This window comes from Eptatretus burgeri, chromosome 11, assembly GCF_056783735.1.
Source record: "Eptatretus burgeri isolate ZD-2024b chromosome 11, Ebu_testis_v1, whole genome shotgun sequence".
In the NCBI taxonomy this organism is placed as follows: domain Eukaryota; kingdom Metazoa; phylum Chordata; class Myxini; order Myxiniformes; family Myxinidae; genus Eptatretus; species Eptatretus burgeri.
In genome coordinates this window covers 18,896,613-18,920,046 of record NC_140971.1, presented here as the reverse complement: position 1 = coordinate 18,920,046, position 23,434 = coordinate 18,896,613, and the positions used below count along the sequence as shown (strand labels likewise).

General features: G+C 42.3%; 1 pseudogene; it reads right to left on the bottom strand.

Moving 5' to 3' along the window:
- Positions 1 to 2,968: 2,968 nt before the first annotated feature.
- Positions 2,969 to 23,434, bottom strand: part of LOC147016604 (uncharacterized) — a 53,235-nt pseudogene continuing 32,769 nt past the window's right edge.

Below are 23,434 nucleotides of genomic sequence, written 5' to 3'. Positions count from 1 at the left end.
CGTTTCCTCAGCAATGTTGTTTATGAAGAGGTGTTCACGAGATAAAGGTGTGTACAGTGTACATGGAGACAATTTTTATTATTATTTATAAGCGCCGTTTCCTCAGCAATGTTGTTCATGAAGAGGTGTTCACGAGATAAAGGTGTGTACAGTGTACATGGAGACAATTTTTATTATTATTTATAAGCGCCGTTTCCTCAGCAATGTTGTTTATGAAGAGGTGTTCACGAGATAAAGGTGTGTACAGTGTACATGGAGACAATTTTTTTTATTATGTATAAGCGCCGTTTCCTCAGCAATGTTGTTTATGAAGAGGTGCTGACGAGATAAAGGTGTGTACAGTGTACATGGAGACAATTTTTATTATTATTTATAAGCGCCGTTTCCTCAGCAATATTGTTTATGAAGAGGTGTTCACGAGATAAAGGTGTGTACAGTGTACATGGAGACAATTTTTATTATTATTATTTATTTATTGAAGAAAAATTGTTCCGAAAATAATTTATCAAAAAAAGTGCACAACTTGTTTTTGTTTCCAATTGTCAAAACGTTGTGGCCTTTGGAAGTGTTAAGGAATTCAACTCTACTCAACATACTTGGCGCTTGCCAACGAAATACATCTCAATTTGGTGGTAAAAACGATTCACGACGGGTTTCCTTACTCATTGCTTTGCAGTCTGCATTCAACTCCTTCATTTGTCATTTCATTGACCTCATTTCATCTATCTATAATTCCAGCAGTGTGTGTGTGTGTGTGTGTGTGTGTGTGTGTGTGTGTGTGTGTGTGTGTGTGTGTGTGTGTGTGTGTGTGTGTGTGTGTGTGTGTGTGTGTGTGTGTGTGTGTGTGTGTGTGTGTGTGTGTGTGTGCGTGTGTGTGTGTGTGTCGTTTACTAGAGCGAAGGAACGGCCTGTGTTGTTGTTTCTGGCACGCGGTTTGAATTTTTTTTTTTTTTGGTTGCACGTACGTGCACGCACGCACCTACGGGCATGCACTAGTATTTAAAAATTCCAGCAGAATATTTGTGATGTATAACATGTCGTCTTTTGATTACATCCATCAGTGAAGCCATTGGTAAAATTTCCGTGTGTGTGTGTGTGTGTGTGTGTGTGTGTGTGTGTGTGTGTGTGTGTGTGTGTGTGTGTGTGTGTGTGTGTGTGTGTGTGTGTGTGTGTGTGCGTGTGCATAGAAAAAAAAATTATATTCATATATGTATATAGGTTATGTACAGGGTGTCCATAAAGTTATTGTGCAACTTTGAAATTTTATTACATTTTATGTGCAAAGGACAGAAACAAACTGTAAATGGAATATTGAAGCATAATTCATCATGTTTTGTTGGTGTTCATGTTGTTATTCCTGTTGCCAAATCCACAATTCCCCTGGGTTTCTTGACGAGTTGACATTTTCTGATGAGGCAACTTCTACATCAGTGTTGAAGTCAACCACCACAATTACCGCTTTTGGTCCTGAACTACGACGATTAAATCTTTCACATATCACCTTGTACCAGCAAGACTCGGCTCCCTGCCACTATGCTTCGAATATGTGGTGTGATTGGTTCTTGAATGATATCTTCCCACAAAAGTGTATCGGTAAACGTGGACCGATTGCTTGGCCACCTCGTTCACCTGATCTAACCTCTTTGGACAACGTTACTTGGGGTGATGTAAAACTGCCGTTTACTCATCAAAACAACATTCGTTGGATGAACTTATGACTATGATGACAAATGTAATTAATAGAATGACTCAACAGCAACTGGAGAATGTTTTCAAGAAGTTGGAAAATTGGAATGAATGATCTATTATGAAAGATGGCAGTTTTGTTGAAGCTTAAAAATAAAAGTTCAAAGATGCACAAAGACTTTATGGACAGCCGGTAAGTATGTACGTACCTGAGCAAACCTGTGAGCCCTGGGCCCACTTTTAGTCACGTTGTCTGCAGCTCTAATAATTTCATTTTATTTCATCCGAAGAATGGGAAACAGGTACAGCAAGGGTGTGTTGATGTCAATTGCCGGAAGCCAATTACAGTGCACCCAGCCTAACCAATCAGCAGCATCTCACGACAATTGTCACCAAGTCACCCGAAGCAATAGTTCACCCTCCCGTTGGCTATTTATCGATGTGAACAATGAAAATGATTTTGTCCAAGTCAAAAAAAAAACTTATGACCTTGCATGAATCACATGCCCATCTTTGTGGGTTTGGGAGGAAATGAAAAACTGACCCACAACCATCGGATCTCATTATATAGATGTAATATCAGGTTGATGTTGTGTCTTGTATGCAAATCACGTACAGTACAAGGAAATGAATGGCCAATGGACAAGATCCAGATCGACTGATGGATTTGAATATGAGGTTCTATAGGGTCGACTGGGCCACAAGACAAGGCTTCAGAGAGCCTGTTTGGTCCGAGCGAAAGGAGGGTAAGGGCATGTTCTATAACCTCAGGGTTAAGGTGGAAACGCAAACAGTGTATTAGTAATTATTTAATTAACGATTAAGTAACTCAATCATTCTATTATTCATTTGATTTAATATAAGCAGACTATCATACGGTTGAATGAAAATGAAGATTCGACAGATTTAGACATGGGTATTGACAATATATATATATATATATATATATATATATATATATATATATATATATATATATATATATATATATATATATATATATATATATATATATATATATATATATTAGAAGCTGCTGGCAGAGCATTCAGATGGGAAGCAACATGCACAGGTGGAGCAAGGTGAGTAATAAGGGAGATACTTTTCCCACTGAATCCTTCCCTCACGAGAGCCAGCCATCTTGTTTAAATCTGAATCTCCGACCGGTCACTTGTACTCTTGCTGAGACAATGGGGCCCTTGAGCTGTGTTCATTATTTTTTAAACCTGTCTGGAAAGATTTTCTTCACAGCCTTGGCCTATAATCCTCTTTGGACGCACCCTCAGCTGGCCTGCAGGCACATGAAAAGGCCGGCGAGAAGCTCGTGCTGCTTTGAAGTAGAACCACCTGCATCTCCTGAGGAAGGAAGGGGAAAAAAAACGCAAGATTCGAGCCCACGCCGACTGGGCCACAAGACGAGGCTTCAGAGAGCCTGTTCGGTCTGAGCGAAAGGAGGGTAAGGGCATGTTCATGGCCCCCAAACTGTACCCACCAGAGTGCTCCCAAAAGAATCAAACCACGACTTCTTGAAACAAGCTGTGATATTGTTCCCACCTTCTCATGGGGGTCAGACGAGGAACGTTTTTGGTCCGAGTCTTTCATAAACCGGTTGGCCAGGCCTGACGTTCGACTGAAGGTGATTTTTGGGCAGGAACGTGTACTTTCCTCAGTGTTTCAGGAGATAAGATAACTTGCCTACTCTTTGCCAAACGCGCCGTGGGATCTTTAACATTGTACGATGTCAACCAACATCACTCGCATTCCCCGAGTTCTGCTCATTCTGAGCAATTCTACCATAACTGTATCAGTTATTATATCGAGCACCTAAAATAACACACCTCCACTCGCATTCCCAAAAGTGTTCGGACCGCACATCCAAATTTGAAATGAGCTCTCCAAACCAGCAAGTGTATGATCCCCCACATCGACACTCAGCAGGTGCCTCATCAACGCACCCTACCATGACATTTTGTTGCAACATCCCATCGAGGGTCGTTATGTCTACCAGCATGGCAGTACACCTAATCATGCAGTATTGCGTCTGTTCAGAATCGCACCAGAGTCCCAATTGATACCCAATCGAACCACAGTCAGTTGGACCTCTTGGAACTCCACCAAAGGCCAGAGCCAACAGAGCAGACCCTACCTCTGAACGTATACTTGATCTGAAGGAGGAATGGTGCAATATTACACTTGGTATCAACAAAAGTTTGCAACAAATTGTTAGTGATGGTGATACCCATTTACATGTTGAATTAACAATGGTGATGTAACCACCATGTATTTCCATCCTTTCCAAATACCTTGGGATATACGGTATCATGTCCGTATACTGAATCCGATTCCAATGTGCCATACTCTGTTACAGAGCGTCAGCGCTGCCGAAGCAGTTTCTTGGAACTGAGGTGGAACTAGATGGGATTGCCATCCCTCTCCCAGCAGAAGTTAGGGAAGGGATTTTGGAATATGTTCAGGGTGCCGGTGATGGCTTGTCCGCTCTTCTCGAAGGACACCGTGGGATATTTAACGTCCACCAACCAATGCCGGCAAATTGGTGTATGTACTGAGAAAAAGTAAATGCAGTGGGAAGTAATATTTCAGTCTGATTTATATTATGGATCTGCATCTGTAAAAGGCTGCAACACTTCTTCACAGCCATGGTGAAACAGGTGCATGGTGAAAGAGAATTGCAGGCCAAGGACCAGCACAGTTGACAACATCAAACAAAAACTTACTAAATGTTGGCACGGAAGCAGTAATTCAAGAGATTGGACAACAATGTGCAAAACTTCAAGATATAACTCAGATTGATCTCTACTTTTTGGATACTGGACGTAAAGTGATGTTAAGACACCTCCAAAGTTTGCAAGAGCATGTTGTTTTCCAGCTCGGTCAGGTGGCGTGGCCATCCATCCTCGCGGTGCTTACCTGCCTGACGGTGGGTTGAACGTGCCGCATACTTGGTCTCGTCGTAAGGCTCGAATCCCAGCAGACTCATCAGGCGGTCGCCCATGGTGCCGATCGGGCTGAACAGGCAGACGTGACGATGGTGACAATTTGCACGTCCCTACTCGGTGATGATGATATTCGTGAGATTGCATTTTCAATTTAATTGTTCACCGTCAATGTTGAGCCTCGTGAGGTTTGTGAAATTCGCTGTGACATTGCAGGTTGCCGTCTCGAGGTGTCTGCAATATTTTCGGGCTCATGGTGACAAAGGTTGGAAGAATAATTTGCGATCCATATGCAAACCGTGATGAATATTGACTGAAGAGCTGATAAGTATTCCATCATGATGGAGGTCTTGTTGTAGTAAACTGGAGTAAACGTTTTGCTCGAATAACAGTAAAAACAAAATTTAATTCTTCTCCATCTAGTTATTTGTTTGTTTGTTTGTTTGTTTGTTTTCTTTATTTATTTACATGCTGTTCTGTCAAAATATATTGTTACGGTTGTGGAAATTATTACATACACCATAAAGAGTCCTCAGGTGAGATATATCGGTAAGTTCATGTGTAGTTAGCCCAAACCCGTTGTATAGAGGGAATATGTGTAACTCATCCGGGCTGCAACGCTTTGAGTTAGACATTTTTTCTTTCTCTATTGTTATTTTCAACCATTAATCCCCCAACAACTCAAACACCACCATCTTCGCCTCTTTACCTCCACAACTCCATCCCGCAAACATCGCTTCACTGCCATTCTCAAATGACACCCGCCAACATCTCAAACACCACCACCTTCGCCTCTTTACCTCCACAACTCCATCCCGCAAACATCGCTTCACCACCATTCTCAAATGACGCCCGCCAACAACCAAACTCCCACCACCTCCACCTTTCTACCACACGTCGTGCCATGGGCTGTGAATGCGTTCCTTTTGCTTCAAAAAGCGGATCAGGAATGCTTCACGCCCCCTTTTCATCAGTCCAATGACCGCGCATCGGGTAGTGTAGCCCCGCCTCCGAACCTGCTGTGAATGCATTCCTTTCGCCCCGAAAAGCGGATTAGGAATGCTTTACGCCCCCTTTTTGCCCGACCAATGGCTGAACAGAGGGTGGCGTGGCCCCGCCTCCAATCGCGTTTTGATCCGAATATTTGCATATCGGCTCTTCCTGAGGCCTATAAAGATGCGAGCGCAAGGCGACTCGCGCGGAGTTGCAGGGGAGTTGCAGGGAAGTTGGAGGAAGTTGGAGAGGAGTTGCAGCGGAGTTGCAGGGAAGTTGGAGGGAGTTGGAGTTCGCGCGGTTTGGTTGCAGGCGGCTGGTCGAGTTCAAGTTCAAGTCAAGGGAAGACGGCGGTCGGCAACGAGGTTGCGGTAGGGGGGGGTTGCTCGTCTCATCGCGGGGTCCAAGCCAGCCAGCCATTCCCCTCTCCCTGAGCATCGGCGATTTTCCCCCCCCCCATCCGCGCTGAGATAGTGCCGGGAGGGGGGCCCATTCCTCCCCCACCCTAAACATGGTGCCAACAAAATCGCTCGCGCGGAGCACGCCAGAGAGGGCTCGCCGACCACGCCAGGGGCACGGAGTCGGGGCGCAGCTGTGCGAACATTGCGGCTTGCCCGCCATCACGTCATGAGGACGCGGGTAAGACCTTCCTGGTCTCGTGGACCTGCCCGATCCTCCAGGATCCACGTACATTTGGTCTACGGACCTGTCTGCCTCCTTGCCTATGAGGGTGGCTTTCTTTCTTTCGGGTTGAATGCATGCTGTGGCGCCGTGTCCAATAAGTAGAACTGCCTAAGTGTCTGTGCCTGTACATTGCCCCTTTTATTCGGGTGTAACTCTTTCCCTTGCATTTGCTTTTGTTGCATGATTGTATGACTGTAAAATACGTGCTTCCGTGTGTGTGAATAAATGTGCTTACTTGTTGAACTGTTTTCCCGCTTTGCTTCGTCTCCTTCCTTTTATTGAATCTCCATCTTGCATCACGTAAGGGATTGATAGTGGATTTAAAACGCCCGGTAATTAATTGGAACTGTCAAGGCCGACGATAACTCTGCTCGGTTATCTCTGTAATACGGAACGAACCGCTTAAGCGGTTCGTGTCCGGAGTCGGCCTGTGTCGTGGTACGATCGCCCGGTCGACCACTCGCGCATGTACTTAGGGAGGTCGAATTTGGCGAGCAACCCTATCCTGCATGGGTGGGCAATTGGCACGATCGTGGTGAGGTTAAACCCCCACCCGTGACTGGCTCCGGGCGGTAGTTCCCGGAGGGTCACGACTGAATTGTCCGTTCCGGTGGGCGAGGCGGCCGCTTTTGGCTACACGCGGTCGATCGCACGCCGCGGGCACGAATTCGCAACAATATCATAAATTCCTCTTAAAGATCATTCCTCGAAAGGAGACGACTTTGAACATGAAACACTGGAAATGACAAATGTAATGATTTGCTTGGAAACCCCACCATCGTCCTATTTTGTGAAAACCAAGTAAAACATCCCAAAATGCAAAGCCTGTCCGTATCCACTTTGGACTCAAACGAAACTTGGCGAAAACACCGGCATTCTTTTTACATTTTATTCATTCTTTTTCTCCATATTCTCCAAATAAAGGTTTGTTTAAAATTTGATGACAAAAGTTCAAATGGTAAAAAAAACAATCATGGAAACTATTTAATAAAATATCAAAAAAAAAAACCCCCGGCTGTCTTGTTCTGCACGGCGGACAGGCTCATGGGACCCTTTTGACTTTTCCCTTTGTCATTTTGACCCCATTATGAATTAGTGTTCTACATATTGTCATAACAAAGGTTTGTTGAAAATCTGATGACAAAAGCTCAAATGGTAAAAAACAAAAGAAACATGGAAATGATTTTTTTTAACCCACCTGTCTTGTTCTGCGCGGCAGACAGACTAATGAGGCCTATTTCTAACTGCTGTGACTTTTCCCTTTGACATTTTGACCCCATGATGAATTGGTGTTCTCCACATTCTCATAATAAAGGTTTGTTGCAAATTTGATGACAAAAGCTCAAAAAAAGAAACACGGCAATGATTTTTTCTTTATCTAGCTGTCTCGTGCTGTGCAGAAGACAGGCGAATGAGGCTTATTAGCCCCCGTTGGAGTTAGTCCGAAACAGGGGCTTATGGATTTGGTCTCGATTTTTGTGTCCGTGTGTGCATCCGCAACCATATCTCGGACATGTATGGACCAATTTTATTCATATTTGGCACAAAGACAACACATGATGGTGTACATATGTACATCGTTTTGTTTCGCGATGCGATCAAAGATGTCCAGCTGCCAGCCATTTTAGTTATTAAAAAAAACAGGATGTCGAACACGTCCTCAACCATACCTGAGACAGGCATTTTCCGATCTTGTTCAAACTTGGCACATAGGTAATGAATCTTAGCTTACATATGCACCTCATTTGTTTTCGAGATCATGTCCAAGATGGCCAAATGGCAGCCATTTTGTTATATAAATGTGTCCCCAGCCATTTCTCAGACATGCATGCTCCAATTTTGTTCAAACTTGGCACAATCACAGTACATGAAGGCATACATGCGCACCTCACTTTATTTTGCGATCTGATCAAGAAGGCCGATTTATAGACTGGCGGCCATTTTAGTTGTACATGAATATGGGCTAACCCTTTAACTTCATTCAGCAAAATTACTAAAACAATGGGAGCTTTGAAATTTTATGTCTATTTTACTTCTTATAACTGCTGACTTTTCCCTTTGAAATTTTGACCCCATTATGAATTATTGTTCTCCATATTCTCATAATAAAGCCTTGTTGTTGGTTGCTTCATGTAATACTGTCATCTATTACTGTGTTGGTTTTGTCGCAGTTCGTCAACACTTGAAATGCTGTTTGTATGTCACAACAATAGAAAGTAGCTCTGGACTCCCGAGAGGTTGATCAAAGCAATCCCTTTTCACATACCTCTGTCAGCACACCTTTCCCGCTAAATGCACCTTGTCAACTTCATTGTGCATCAGATCTCGCTCTCTGAGCTCTCCACCATGGAGATCAAATGTTTCTCCAACATAGATAAGTTGGCGTTATTTTATATTAACAAGAAGAAAGCCTCCTGTATAAGTTGTTTCATGATGTATAGTGCATTTGGACCATCCTCACTGTACCATATCCACACCCCCATTCACTTAGTCTTTCTAAAAGGTATTATCTCTGTTCTTACCTTCAACTTTAATCGAACTGAACACCAATGTGTCTTTACTAATTTATAACTTTCATATACAGTATTAATTTAATCTCTAAGTAGGGAGATTAGCCAGGGTTCTGACACAGTGGCATACTCTTTTCAAAACCAAGGGATATTTCACATCTATAATGTAAATGCAGAAACAATTAATGGTCAGCTTCACGTCTCCAATTCAACAGGCAGAGCTTGCTTCCTCCTGGCCACCAGGATGGCAGTTCATAGTTGGTCACGAGTCGAACACATCCAGGAGAAAAAAAGCTCTAAGGTGAGCACACTACAAAATTCCCTGTGCTGCACCAGCTTTCCTGATTTGACTAGGTTAATGTAATTCAAAGACTGCAATCAAATCCTTGAAAGCTGACCAAGAGAAGACTCGAAATCTCTCAGTCCTCTGAATCACCATAATTAATCAACATATGATCAATCATCGCTTTCTCTGTAAATATTACCCACAAGTAAACCATCTCTTCGTGATTGACCTTGGGAAGAGTTATGGTCAGTGGAACATCTTGCACTTACCATCAGCCATGAATCCATGACCACCTGTTTTGGGAAATAGGGCCTGGATGTACTCCACTGAATCCTTCATTGGTGTCCTTCAGATCCTCACAATAACCCCCTATTCTCCAAAAGCATATTTAAAAAAAAAATGTGCCCCAAGTATGGCTCCTGTGGACCTGTGGGTTGGCTTCATATGACTTCATATTCTTGGAAGCTGTAAAGTCCAAAACTCTGACCATTATTGGCTTTTCTTAACAGAAGTCTGAAGCATTGAGTTTACGACTCTTTAATGACAAACAGCCTCCTGGTAGACTGTCATTACTTTACCTTTTTCATCTGGTCCCACAATGATCCTTTCATCCCCACCACTACCTCTTTCCAACCTTGTACTCATATTCATCATCTCACTCCTTCCTTATATCCCTAAAATAAGTCAATATTCCTCTAGTTGTTGTTTAATTCCTGCTCTAGAATGGACCCACTCTCATACTGCTTGTTTTTACTTATCCCAGCCTTGAAAACTTTGCTCCAGGACTTGCAGGTTTAACACGAGGTGGTTTTGTGGTATTCTTATGCTTGCATTTCCATCTTGGCTATCATCCAGACATTACTCACTCGTGGCCTGTGTAACAGTCATGTTCAGAGCGGCCTATAAAGTTTGGTTAATCACCCAACGTGACGCCATGTTTGATGCAAAACTCCAATTGGATTGCGTGATGTGAATTTAGAAAAATGCCAAGCAGTGGAGGTCTATCGGTTACTGTATTTCACTGGACAACTGTTTTGTGGTTCTTTGTAATCTCTACAAAATTCACAATGCATTTTAAGGTTATTCACTTTTACTTCTTACACTCCTCCAAATTTGAGATTGCAAGTGAAATTGAAATTGCAAATCTGAATGACAATGGCAAAACAATGGTATTCATTCAGTATTTTGCATGAGTACACCCACACCCCATTGGCCGGGGGCCAGTGGGACATACCTTGCACCCCCCCCCCCCGCGACAATTTTTCACTGATACCACAGTGTTCATATATATATATATATATATATATATATATATATATATATATATATATATATATATATCCCAAGTATCATAAAAAGATGTTCCCAGAAAAATAACTCATTTGCACTATGCTTTATTAAGCTGTTTCCATTTATGCATGCAATTAAGCTATCCAAACATTATTCTACATCTCTGACAACAAAGGAAATCTGTTCACTTTATTCCTTGACCCTCCAAACATATGTGTAGATTCCTCATTTACAAATTTCCATGTACCAGAAGTTGAGATATTTACGAAAATGAGAATTTCCATAATGATGGATCCTAATCAGCACATCAATGCATTTAAAATTATTTCCACGACTTTGACTCAAACAGAAAATAGTTGTTTCCCTTAAACACCAACAGACATCATAAGTCGCAGTTATCTATTATATCAGGCCCAGGTAATTAATTATATTGATTAATCTGATTTCGCATGATTTTCGAACGATTCATTGTGCTTTGTATTTTATGCTAATTAGCCTACATTAAAAAATTAAAAATTTTTAATATATTTTTTGCCAACCTGGCTTGTATCTGGCAACACTTAAATGATGTTTTTTTGATAAAAAAAAAAAAAACTGACGTGTGGTAATTACAAGGAAAGAAAATAGAAATTCTTGCATTTTTGTGGGAATTATTGTCTTTAAGTCAAATTTAATTAATATACAAATGAGGTAATTAGCATAAACAAAATATATTTTGATATGTAAATGTATAAGCTTTAATTTGACATCAATTTTGTGATTTTATGTTTATATTTGACAGAGATATTGACATTTTGCCGATCTTTGTGAGATTAGTCTATTTTTGATTTGTTGCCATGGAAACAGCTTAATAAAGCATAGTGCAAATGAGTTATTTTTCTGGGAACATCTTTTTTCTGATACTTGGGATATATATGAACACTTTGGTATCAGTGAAAAATTGTCGCAGGGGGGGGGGGGTGCAAGGTAGGTCCCACTGGCCCCCGGCCTACTATGATGGCAGCAGGAAGGGTCATGTTATTATCCTCTCTGGGGTATATAGATAACAGGAGATCTAGGCTTGGGTGTGTTAGGCTGTGGTGGAAGCAATTTGCATAGTGGTCCAGTCAATCTACCCCAAAAAGGGCTCAACCCAAAGCAATTAGCAAAACAACTTTTTTTTCATTGCTATGGGGTTCAGTGGAGCCCCAAGGACATCATACTAAAAATTCTCTAAAACACACTTGGTGGAAAGGGATCAAAAATGCATGAATCTGCAAATTCATGTCAATGTGTGGCCCTAAAAGTTCTCTCATCCCCTCTTCCTGTCCAGGTTGGAGTTCCTCAAGACAGTGTTCTGGGCCCTGTTCTTTTTCTGGTTTTCATCAAGGATCTTCTGACTCTCTGGAAAATCCTCTTTATCTCTTAGCTGATGACTCCACTCTCTGCCATACCATCTGTCATCCCTCAGACCAGCAAGCAGCAGCCTCTTCACTGTCTGCAGATCTGGATAAAATCACAAGCTGGTCCAACACGTGGAACATGTCTTTCAATCCTGACAAATCTCACACTCTCACTATGTCTCTCCGAAAGGACCGTCTGGAAACCCCCCCCCCCCATCTACTTTCTCAACAATCCTCTGGAAGAAATCCTTTCTTTCAAGCTTCTGGGTCTCACTATCTGCTATGATCTTTCCTGGGAAAGCCACATTTCCAACCAGGCCTCCAAATACGCCAACTGGGAATCCTCCATCATGCAAAGTCCTTCCTCGGCCCACCTGAGCTCCTGACCACATACAAAGCTTTCATCCATAGCCTGATGGAGTGCTGCTCTCCCCTTTGGGATGGTGCTCCTGCCTTTCACCTTTCTCGGCTTCACACAGTTGAAACCAAGGCTTTTAGGATCATTGGTATCTCCCGCGGTGAGGCTGAGTCTTTGGGCCTGTCTCCTCTCTAGTCTCACCCCCCCTGCTCTGTCTGCGATATGTCCCCCCCCCCCATATTTCTGCAGGGTGCTCAAGGTCAGCCAGCAACCCCCTTCTGGTAAAACTACCAAAATCACGAATCACTGCTCACCTTCACTCTTTCATTCCTCTGTTTTCCCACCTTTGGAATAAACTCCCACAGCCTCTTCAATCCCATTCTTCCCTCTAGGTCTTCAAAACAGATGTTCACCACCATCTCTTATCATGCCCCATCCAAAACCCTGATCTTTTCTACCCCCGTTAATCCACCCCAAACCCACCTCCTTCAAATTCCCTGCCTTCCTTCCCAAAAGTTCCCTGTCGTGTAAGGTCCTGAAAGTCCCCGTGGTGTCCATGTTGTTTACCCCATGTACCCCGCCCCATCCCTCTCACTAACACAGATCTCCGAATGTCTCTGTTCCCCACTGTTTTGCCCTTCCCGTTCCCACCCCTCTTGTCTCCTGCCCCCTTGTTGTGCATTGTGTGTTAGCTCTCATATGAGCCTCGACGAGGAATACAAAAATTAGATTCTCTCATTACTGAAAAAGTATTGTTACAATAACTTTGTAACCAAACATCCAAATTTAGTGAAAAAGGTGCCAAATCCGCATACATCTATTTACAGATGATGCAGAAACTGCCAGAATTCCATCCTAATATCCGTACCAGTTTCCTGAATGGTCATCACGTCATTCGCAGGAGTGAACACTATTGAGCAGGACTCTCTACTGACTTTATCATCGAGCAGGTCCTCATGAGGAGCATCAAAATCAGTGGGGGTCTAACCAGGGGGTGTTGAGTGACAAAGACCAGCATCTGGTTTGGCTGCTATCCATGCCTGCCTGTGCAGATGTCAATCATTCAATGCAAGAACTCACAGAGGTGATTCTACACAATCAAGAATAAAATGGGATACTCAGGACACTCACAAGATTATAAAACCTCGTCTAGTGATCTAAATCCTTTTGGTCATGATCTTTCCCTGTGAGGACTCGGTCGCGGTTTGTCTGCGAATTAGTCAGTTAATGTTGATGATTGGAGAGATGATTCTCAATTCAATGATTGGAAAAAATGTTACTGACTTCTCCTTTCAAAGAAAGAGGCAGGCAGTCACCCTCGGAACAACAAAAGCAGCAAAGGTTGATGATGAATCTGTGCAGGCTGATCCACAACCTCTCTTTCAGAGACTAAATTTGATAGCTGCTCATGGATCACAGAATGACCCTGCATCTGTCATCAAGTATGAGTTGTGCATTTACCCACCTGCCCTCTTTGATCACTCTTCCCTTTCACAGGAACCAAACAAGGCAGCACTTGCTGATGTACTGTGGAAACTGGTCAAGAATGAAAATGAACCACCACTTTCAAATTATGGACACATTTGAAACTGTTTGTGAAAGGTATGTGAACTACGTTACTAGCAAGTATGGAAAAGCCACAATAGTTTTTGGTGGGTATGAAAACGGTCCAACTATTAAAGATGCAACACATCAGAGATGCGGTCATGGATCAGGACCAACTGTTTCCCTGCCACCACCCCCTCACCACCCCCCTCCCTTGCCAACAAATCTAACAAACATAGCTTCCTCTCCATCCTGAACTCCTACCTCAAAAAAGCTGGATGTTTAACAATTCATGCGAATGGAGATGCTGATGTGTTGATCGTCCAAACTGCTGTTCAATCGCAAAGTCAATGGACACTGTCCTTGTTGGAGATGACAATAATTTACTGGTATCACTCCTCCATGTTAACATGGATAGCCAATAGGTGTATTTTAAAAATAAACCAAAGCCTAAGCCTATTTTATACGTAAACCTAAACATGTGAGGAAAATACGACTATGGAACATTAAAAATTCGAAGGAAAAACTAGGATCACATATCTACTAAAAATTTGTTGTTTGTTCATGCTGTACTTGGCTGTGACATAACATCCAGACCATACAGCATAGGAAATTCGATTGCACTTAAGAAACTTCAATGCATTGATGAATTCTCAAAAACTGCAGAGGTCTTTATGCCGGAAAGTTCCACGAAGGATGATATCATCAAAGCTGGCAAGAAGGCTCCTGTGCCTCTGTACAACGGTGATGAAAATGAGGGCCGAGATGCTTTACGGGAAAAGCAGTTTCAACAAAAAGTTGCGAACAGTCCGAAGTACGTTGAAGTTAATAATTTGCCACCAACTTCTGCTTCAGCAAAGTACCACGGTCTTAGAGTGCATTACCAAATTCTGGAGTGGAGGGAAAAGGTAGACATTTAGAACCAACCGGTGGAAATGGGGATGGAAAAATATTGAAGGTCAGTTATTGCCTGTAAAAACGCACCTTCCACCTGGACCAAAGAAACTCCTCAGGTTATTCAGATGAAACTGTAAGACAGGTTGTGATACATAGAGATCCACCTGCAAGAAATATGGCAGAGACTACACATCAGCATGCGGTGATTGCAAAGGACTCGGTTGTTTAAATTTCCCAAAGCCACTCAACGACGATGACTTGGAAGAGTGGAAGAGTGAAAACCATCTTTTGGTGAGCATGTCAGAGATTATTGGCATCTGACATGAACGAATGCACCAGCAAAATACAATTTGTGTCAATTCGTTTTCTGGACCTTGAAAACATGGGTCTCGCCACTGATTTTTCTGGGAATGGCAGAAGCTAATTTGCACATTTGACATGATACAATGATTCGATGAGATCAAAAATATGTTCATTAGATTCCTTGACCATCAAAACATGGATATCGACACCTTTTTCACTTTGCTTGGATTTTTCGTAACAAAGTTATTGTAAAAGGACAATTTTTCAGTCATGGTGGAAGCTAATTTGCATATCAATGCATTTTTGACCCCTTTCCACCAAATACATTTTAGAGAACATTTAGTATGATGTTATTGGGGCTCCCCTGAAACACATGCAGGTGAAAAACATTGTTACGGATTTTAGAATCCAATCTGATGAACGCATCCACACATCCAGGTCCTCAGACAGTTATTTCCTTAAATGCATGTTCAGATTAGCCCCATCCCCATGTCTAATGGGATCTTAAATGTGATGCGTTGAGAAGGGTAAAGGATAGATCCCCTCTCTTATGGGAAGCTTTTTTCTTTACGACAGACACGTTTACACACATTTCTTTCACGAGCTCTGAAGCCCACCCCCCATTCTTCCTCAGCAACAATCTTTCGCGAGTTCCGACGCCCGCCTTTTTTGAGAGTGCACGGGTCGTCATGGTAACCGTGGGCAAGTGGGGCGGGGTGGGCTTGGGGCGGGCTGCACCCACGGAGATGGCCCGGAGATATAAAAACGAATGAGAGGCGCATTCTGGGGAGAAAAGCGAAAGGGGAGAAAAGCGAAAGAGGAGAAAAGCGAAAGAGGAGAAAAGCAGGAGAGAGGAAAGCGAGAAAGAAAGCCAGGGAGGGAGAAGAGAACGAGAAGTAAGCTTGAAAAGCGAGCGAGTGGTGCGTGTGTTGGTGTCTGACCAGCGCCAGCAACGAGACAATTCGTCCCTCCCAGTGCTTGGGCAAGCGAGCGTGTGGTGTGGGTGTGAGCAGCGCCGTCAACAAGTGAGGCACGGGTCAGTCACCAACAACACCAGGGTCCAAACCCGCGACAGACGATCTCGGTGCCCTCCAGACTTCAGACTTCGACTGGCGTTCAATGCTGTTCACGAGAGGGTGCATGGCAAGGCTGGGTGCTGGCGACGGACGTGACACGCACGCACACATTCCAGGACGTTTTCACTTCACGGACGCCTTTCTGGTGAGAGACTATTTCCCCCCTCTCCCTGAATGATCTGTTGGGTACCCATGTCTGTGTTTAGCTGTAAGTCAACCTCCCCCCCCCCCCCCCCGATAAGCATCTGCTCTTTGTCTCTTTCCTGGCATTTTGATTGAATTTCCTTTGAAATTTATTCTTTCATTTACCTCAGAAAATAAAAAGTTCTTTTTATTTATTTATTTTATTATTAATAAATCATTTGTCGATTTCCAACCTGTCCGTGTTTGTCCTTTCCTTCCATTGGTCTAGCATTGTCCGAACCGAGATAGACTGGGAGGTAATTACCACAGATTTGACCAAAAATCGTCGGCACGCACCAGCGGTTAAAACGCTCGGCCGCCCTAATTAAAATCTAATCAGATAATATTGGTGCTTTGCCGAGGACGCACTCTCTGCTCAGGTAACCACGTGACCTCCAGTTAAACGGAATAATTAGACGATGGACACTGGAAGTCGTGGTTGACTGGGTGGCGTTCATGGTTCTGAAACAACCCACCGTACCACAACTTTAATTGTGAGCGGTGGCCCCAGGTCCGGCTCTACCGAGGACAACTGGGGATTAATCCCCTTGAGTGATAAGCTAGTGTCTAGTGATAACCCGTGGCCGCAACAATATTTTGCAATTTGATCAAGGTCAAACCACAGTTTGACTGGACCATGGAATTCATCAAGTTCAAGTTTAAGTTCAAGTTTATTTCCACCATCATTAATGAAATAATACTCCTCCAGACTTCTTTCCATTCAGTGTTAAACAGCAATAGCGACTGTTTGATAAGGTAATCATACGTGTTTGTGGCTTGTAATCTTATATATTATTTCTGAGTTTGTGGTTTCGTGTCGCGCTATCTTCGTCTTTGTTCTGCGCTCGAGTAACGTGATATTCGGCTTACATTATCTCAAAGACCATATGAGGTGCATGGTACAAAATAAAGTAAATAAAATGGTTCTGAAACAGTGAAATCGTATTCCACTTACTGCATTAAAGTAAAATTACTACTGATACTCTGCATCAGTTCCTTTCTCAAACACACCCACCCCAACATGTCGCGCAGAGCGTGGGTTATGCTCGTATGATTTTACTTCTGGGAGGCTTGCCCCATAAAACGCCACGATAAGCTATTTATACGCGTTGACACGACATTTGTCCAAGATGCCACGATAAGCTATTTATATGCGTTAACACGGCGTTTGGCCAAGAAGGAAAAAAAAAAACCCCTTGGGGAGGGGGGAAATTAAGATGCTACATCCTCCATTGTGTGACCCTTAGTCCTTCTGTCAAGTTTGGTTAAGATTCCATAATTAACGATCGAATGTATCGCAGTCAAAAAAGTCAGACAGACAGAAAGACAGACACCAAATTGTGTATTTCAGACAGAAGTTTGTATCCAGACATGTCCGGGTGGTGGTACTTGTCTCCAGATGGCTTGGCTCCGGATGCGTCCAGGGGGTGTTTGGCCCCGGCTGAGTTTATCTCCGGACATGTCCAGGTGGTGTTTGTCTCTGGGCGGTATTTATAATATGACCAGTAGAAAATGGTTTTCAGATATTATTTAGTTTCCATGTTCACTGTTATTCTATGCAGAATCATTTTGATGAGACTGTATGAATCGTAATTAACGCTGCACCGCACGTCTGCCTTCCCTTGCTCTCACCTCTCACTGCCTTCCCTTCCCCCACCCCTCCTCACACTCCCTTCCCTTCCCCCACCCCTCCTCACACTCCCTTCCTCCTCGCTCCCACACTCCTCACTCCCCCTCCCTCCAATCTCTTTTCCCCTCCAACTCCTCACTCTCCCCACCTCTCTCTCTCTCTCTCCCCCATATTTTCTCCCCCCTCTTAGTATTCCATTCAGTGAAGTGACGGGTGGTATTTTCTCGTACCTATATATATGCAGCATGTGTGAATGTCTGTGTCTGAATTAGTTAAACATCATCAACACAGAGTGTAAAATGCTGAATGATACCTCATTTAAGAGCACTTGGGTCCAGACAGTGCATGGTGAGATCTACAAATATCCATAATCATGCAATTTCGAGTTATGTGCATTTTGTGGCTGGGTTGCGCACACCTACATGAACGAAGAAATACACACACACACACACACACACACACACACACACACACACGTATATATATATATATATATATATATATATATATATATATATATATATATATATATATCCCTGTGTCGTAAGAGGCGACCAGGGTTGCGTCAGGAAGGGCATCCGGCGTAAAACATGTGCCAAATCACTATGCGGATCATACGGATGATCCGCTGTGGCGACCCCTAACGGGAGCAGCCGAAAGAAGAAGAAGATATATATATATATATATATATATATATATATATATATATATATATATATATATATATATATATATATATATATATACTATTCAGTCAATTCCATCCAACATGTAATTACCTTTTCGTCAATTTACTTCACCAAGAAGCCTTATCAGTCTTTGCATTTAGTTAGCATTATGCTGTCAAAAGACATTCCCAGCAAATTCCATAAATATTTCACACTCTATTTGGAACAAATTCTTTACTACAGCCCAGTGGAACCGGGTTATCTGCTAGAAAATAATATAAAAGAACAAGAAAGAGCAATCAGAGATTGCACGCCCTTGCCTGATCTTGTTTTGTGCGGTGTTTGTGTACTGGTTTGTTACGTAACTTATAAGAGACATAATTAGAACTGCCACTTTATAACTGCTGGCAGTGATGACTGGGTACCAAGATGACTCACTTTGATGCAATCCCGCTTTGATCGGCCATCTAACCCTGAGCCATGACGTTCTTAAAAATTATTATTCATGATGCAATTGAATTTATAATGGGATTAAAATCAATTCAATTCAAATCAAATGGAAGACCAAATAGATACAGTCCTGCAATGGAGTAATTAGAAGGAACCAAAACAAGAAAAAAACAATGATAAAGTCATCAGGAGGAACCTGGAAAGGATTTTTGCATTTCAGCTGCTACTCCTCTACCCTCAAACCCATCCAGGAACAGCCAAGTGAGCCTTATTCTAAAAATAATTAATTAATTAATTTTTAAAAAAAGAAACAAGATCAAAATTATTAAATAATTATGGCTGCCAGACCATGTGTCTGATCAAGTTGAAATTGAAAAACATGTATTCCCAATCACTATTAGATTTTAATTCTGAAGTTTCATGTCGATTGATTAAGCGGTTCCAGAGAGAACATTATTTAATATTTTCTTCAATCCAATATGGTTGCCAAACCATGTGACCTATCAATTATTCCTCAAGAAATTGTACACCCATCGCTTGGGGAATATTTCTGTGATGTTTCCCCTCGATCTATCCAGCCATTCTGGAGAAGAAGATTTTTTTTATAGGTTTTAAGGTAAATCTAATATGGCTGCCAAATCATGTGACCTATAATGTCATATTGTGAACGTTTTGTTCCTCATGGATAGGCAGTCATATATGTAAAATTTTGCCTCGATTTGTTCAGCCACTTCAGAGAAGATTTTTGAAGGTTGTTTTTAAAAACAATATGGCTGCAAAATCACTTGACGGATGATGTCATTTCTTGTTTTTTCTGTGGACCATTTTATCCCTAGATGATCCTCAAAAAAAATTTCATACTGATCAGATGTAGCGCTCTACATATTCAATAATGACATCACAGCGAAGGCACCTATGACATCATCGGAAAATCACACAATTTTTTTCCTTTGTGTGGTTTCACAGATATAGAGGTCCAATTTTTTCCCCGTTTTTCCAACATGACTGCCACACCACGTGACCTATGATGTCATAATTATCATGACAACATTCTACATGTGTTGTTGCACATATGGTGAAAATTTCATCTCATCCAACAAGCGGTTGCGGAGAAAAACACTAAAGTTCTGTGCCGACAAACAAACAGACAGGCAGACATTCAAATAAACCAATGTCACCCGCCAAAAGGTGACCACGTGTGACTTCTTTAAGGTCATACTGAAGTGAACAGAGCTGCTATCCACCAGGAGCGACTCCTTGAGGAATATCTGCCTACGAGAGATTCCGATGAGAATCGTTCTACAGAGTAACCATGAAAAATATGCTTTTGCTTCATAACGTCACCAAATGATGTCATAATGTCTCAAGCTTGACATATCTAGAAAGCACTCATCGAGGTGTTCAATTTGAGGTACTACACGATATGGTTCCTAAAACTTGAAAATTTGACCTTGGGGTCAAATATGTTTGACCTTAGGCGCTAACCATGAAGGTCAAGGACAATCGCCACCAAAAATTAATCAGCTGAGCGCCAGACCATGAACTATATTCCCATGAAGTTTGAAGACGATCCGATCAAAATTACTCAAAAAATAAGGGTTTCGTCGACTCTCCTGATTTGTGACAAAGTGACCTTGACCTTTGACCTTGACCTTCAAAATTTTATGCGCTGAAAGGGACCTCTATAGCCCTCTGATATGCGAAGTTACAAAAATTTCCAATGATAACTGTGCTCTGCAGAATTTTTTATATGTGATTACAGACAAAAATAAAAAATAAAAAATAAAAAAAACATACAAGCTGACTAACATATCTTGCAAAAACTTCGTTTTGGCAAGATAATGAAAAATCACTCTTTGAGTGACAACTTGGCAAAATGGAACGGCACTCCAGAGAACATACCTCCTCCAGGCTGAATAGATTACATTTTGTGTGCCACTGATAGGTCAGATCTGATTCCAGACCTTAACCAAAATCAAATCGGCTTCTTCTTGTCACGTAACCAACTCTTCCACCTTGTTTTGTCAGAAGTCGTCCACAATTTTAGAGATAGCATGCTATGCATAGTTTTTAGCCCCAATCTCTCAATGGTGAAGAATCACCTGAAAAATTATCAAATTCAGATATTCACCAAAATCTAATCAGTTCATCTTTGTCACACACCCAACCTGTCCACCAAGTTTCATCCGTCATCTTTTTGAGATATCATGTAATATCATTTTTAGCCCCATCTCTCAATGGTGAATAATCAGTTAAAAATTAAATAAATCTTGTATCCAGATCTGGATTTGGATCTTCACCAAAATTGACCTAATTCTTCCTCATGGCACTCCCAACCTGTCCACCAAGTTTCATGTGACTACATCCATAACCTTTTGAGATAATGTGCTATATATAGTTTTTAGCCCCATCGCTCAATGGTGAAGAATCACTTGAAAAATTCTCAGATCCGGATCTGGATTCGGATCTTCACCAAAATTTAGCGTTGCCATCCTTGGCCGGTCAATTACACACACAAAACATTTCAAAACGATTGCTTCCTCTTGTACCAAAAATCGTGTGACAAACAGACAAACAAACAAACAAACAGAGAAACAAACAGACAAACAAATGTGACAGACCAACATACTTGGCAAAAAAAAAAAAAATTCTAATTTTTTTGCCAATTAACAAACAGACCCAAATGCAATACCCCCTTCTTCGGTGAGGGTAACAATGACGACAGAGTTGGGAAGCACCTATAGTCCTATACGTCCTCATTCAATAGTCACCAACCCTTCGTCCTAATCACCAACCCTACGAAAGCAGCACCAGGATTTAATCTACCATGAAATCAATGGTGTACACTCAACCGAATTCATGTCCCATGGTAGGATTGCTCATTATCTATCTATAAATCCAGCAATGTGTGTGTGTGTGTGTGTGTGTGTGTGTGTGTGTGTGTGTGCGTGTGTGTGTGTGTGTGTGTGCGCGCGTGTGTGTGTGTGTGTGTGTGTGTGTGTGTGTGTGTGTGTGTGTGTGTGTGTGTGTGTGTGTGTGTGTGTGTCTGCGACCGCTGTTTCTCGACAACCACTGATCCGATCTGATTGAAACTTGCCAGGATATTGCTGGGGCCCTGTGGATGTGCCTTTTCAAGGTTTGATATTAATCGGACAAGTGCTTCCCAAGTTATGGCCATTTATTTACCAACCAATGAAAGGACACGTTGCTGCGTAGGCTGGTGCGTGGCAGGCCGATGATGACGTCACGTGCCGTGCCGGTTATGATGGGGATCGGTGCCTTAGTTCCCGTGGCGTAGGAGTGGCAATGGTCAATGGCAGCGAATGTCATGGCAAGCAAAGACAGGGAGGTAAACTTGATTTTAATTTGGATTTTAATTAACTCTGTGTGTGTAAGTATCACAGCAGTTGTTACTTCAATGAAAGCGATAATTCGTGGAATGCATGTGAACATTCCGTACGGCACGCACCACTTCTGGATAGTGATGACTTAATGTATTCTAATAATTTCTCGATTTCTTATGCGCATTTATAGATAAACACAATGCCCCAATCCAGTTGTCGTTTACGAGAGCGAAGGAACGGCCTGTGTGGTTATTTCTGGCTCGCGGCTTGAAAGTTTTTTTTTGGGGGGGGGGGTGCACGTACGGGCACACGAGAGCGAAGGAACGGCCTGTGTGGTTGTTTCTGGCTTGCGGTTTGAAAGTTTATTTTTATTTTTTGGTTTTCACGTACGGCCACGCACGTACAGGCACGTGAGAGCGAAGGAACGGCCTGTGTGGTTGTTGTTTCTGGCTCGCGGTTTGAAATGTTTTTTTGTTTGTTTGTTTTTCCACATATGGCCACGCACATACGGGCACGCACTAGTATAGGTAAATGGAAAAATCAATGAAAGGAGGGCAAATTCAGTCTCAGCAATCAACCTCTACTGAAGCCATTGCCTGTCTATCAATCTCGCCTGAGATATTAAAGTGGTTATTCATCAAGTCATTCCCAAGAAGAAGAAAAAACAAACAATTGGTGAAATAAATATTTGGAAAGGAAAAAGTACTTTCGGCCTCACGGATGATGTAGAACGTGCCCACAAAGTAACAAAAACAGGATGTACGACTATAAAATCTACATTGGACCCCAAAGGAACGTCCAGCCATGAAGTTTACCAAGATAAATAAAAGAGAACAAACGTTTTTGTTAAATTCCCGCTGTCCTTTAACCCCGGCCATTAACATTTTATTCATTTAGTGCAAGGGTTGTGAACATTCTGTATATATTTACGTTAATAAGCTGCAGTTCAATGGCAATCGCAAGTTCCCCTTTTGGCCTTCCACATCAACCACAAAGCTTTATTATGCCCTGCATCCCATATAAAGCAGCTAATGCAAGAATATTACCCTCACCCCCTTCCTACATATTCCATAGGTTGTCTGCTTGGACTTATGTACATCAGAAACTGCTCTTTCCTTCACATGTGGTCAGTCGTTGGCCTTGTAAATTTTCTTGTGAATTCTTACGCAGAATTGCTCCTTGACCCTCCATGGTG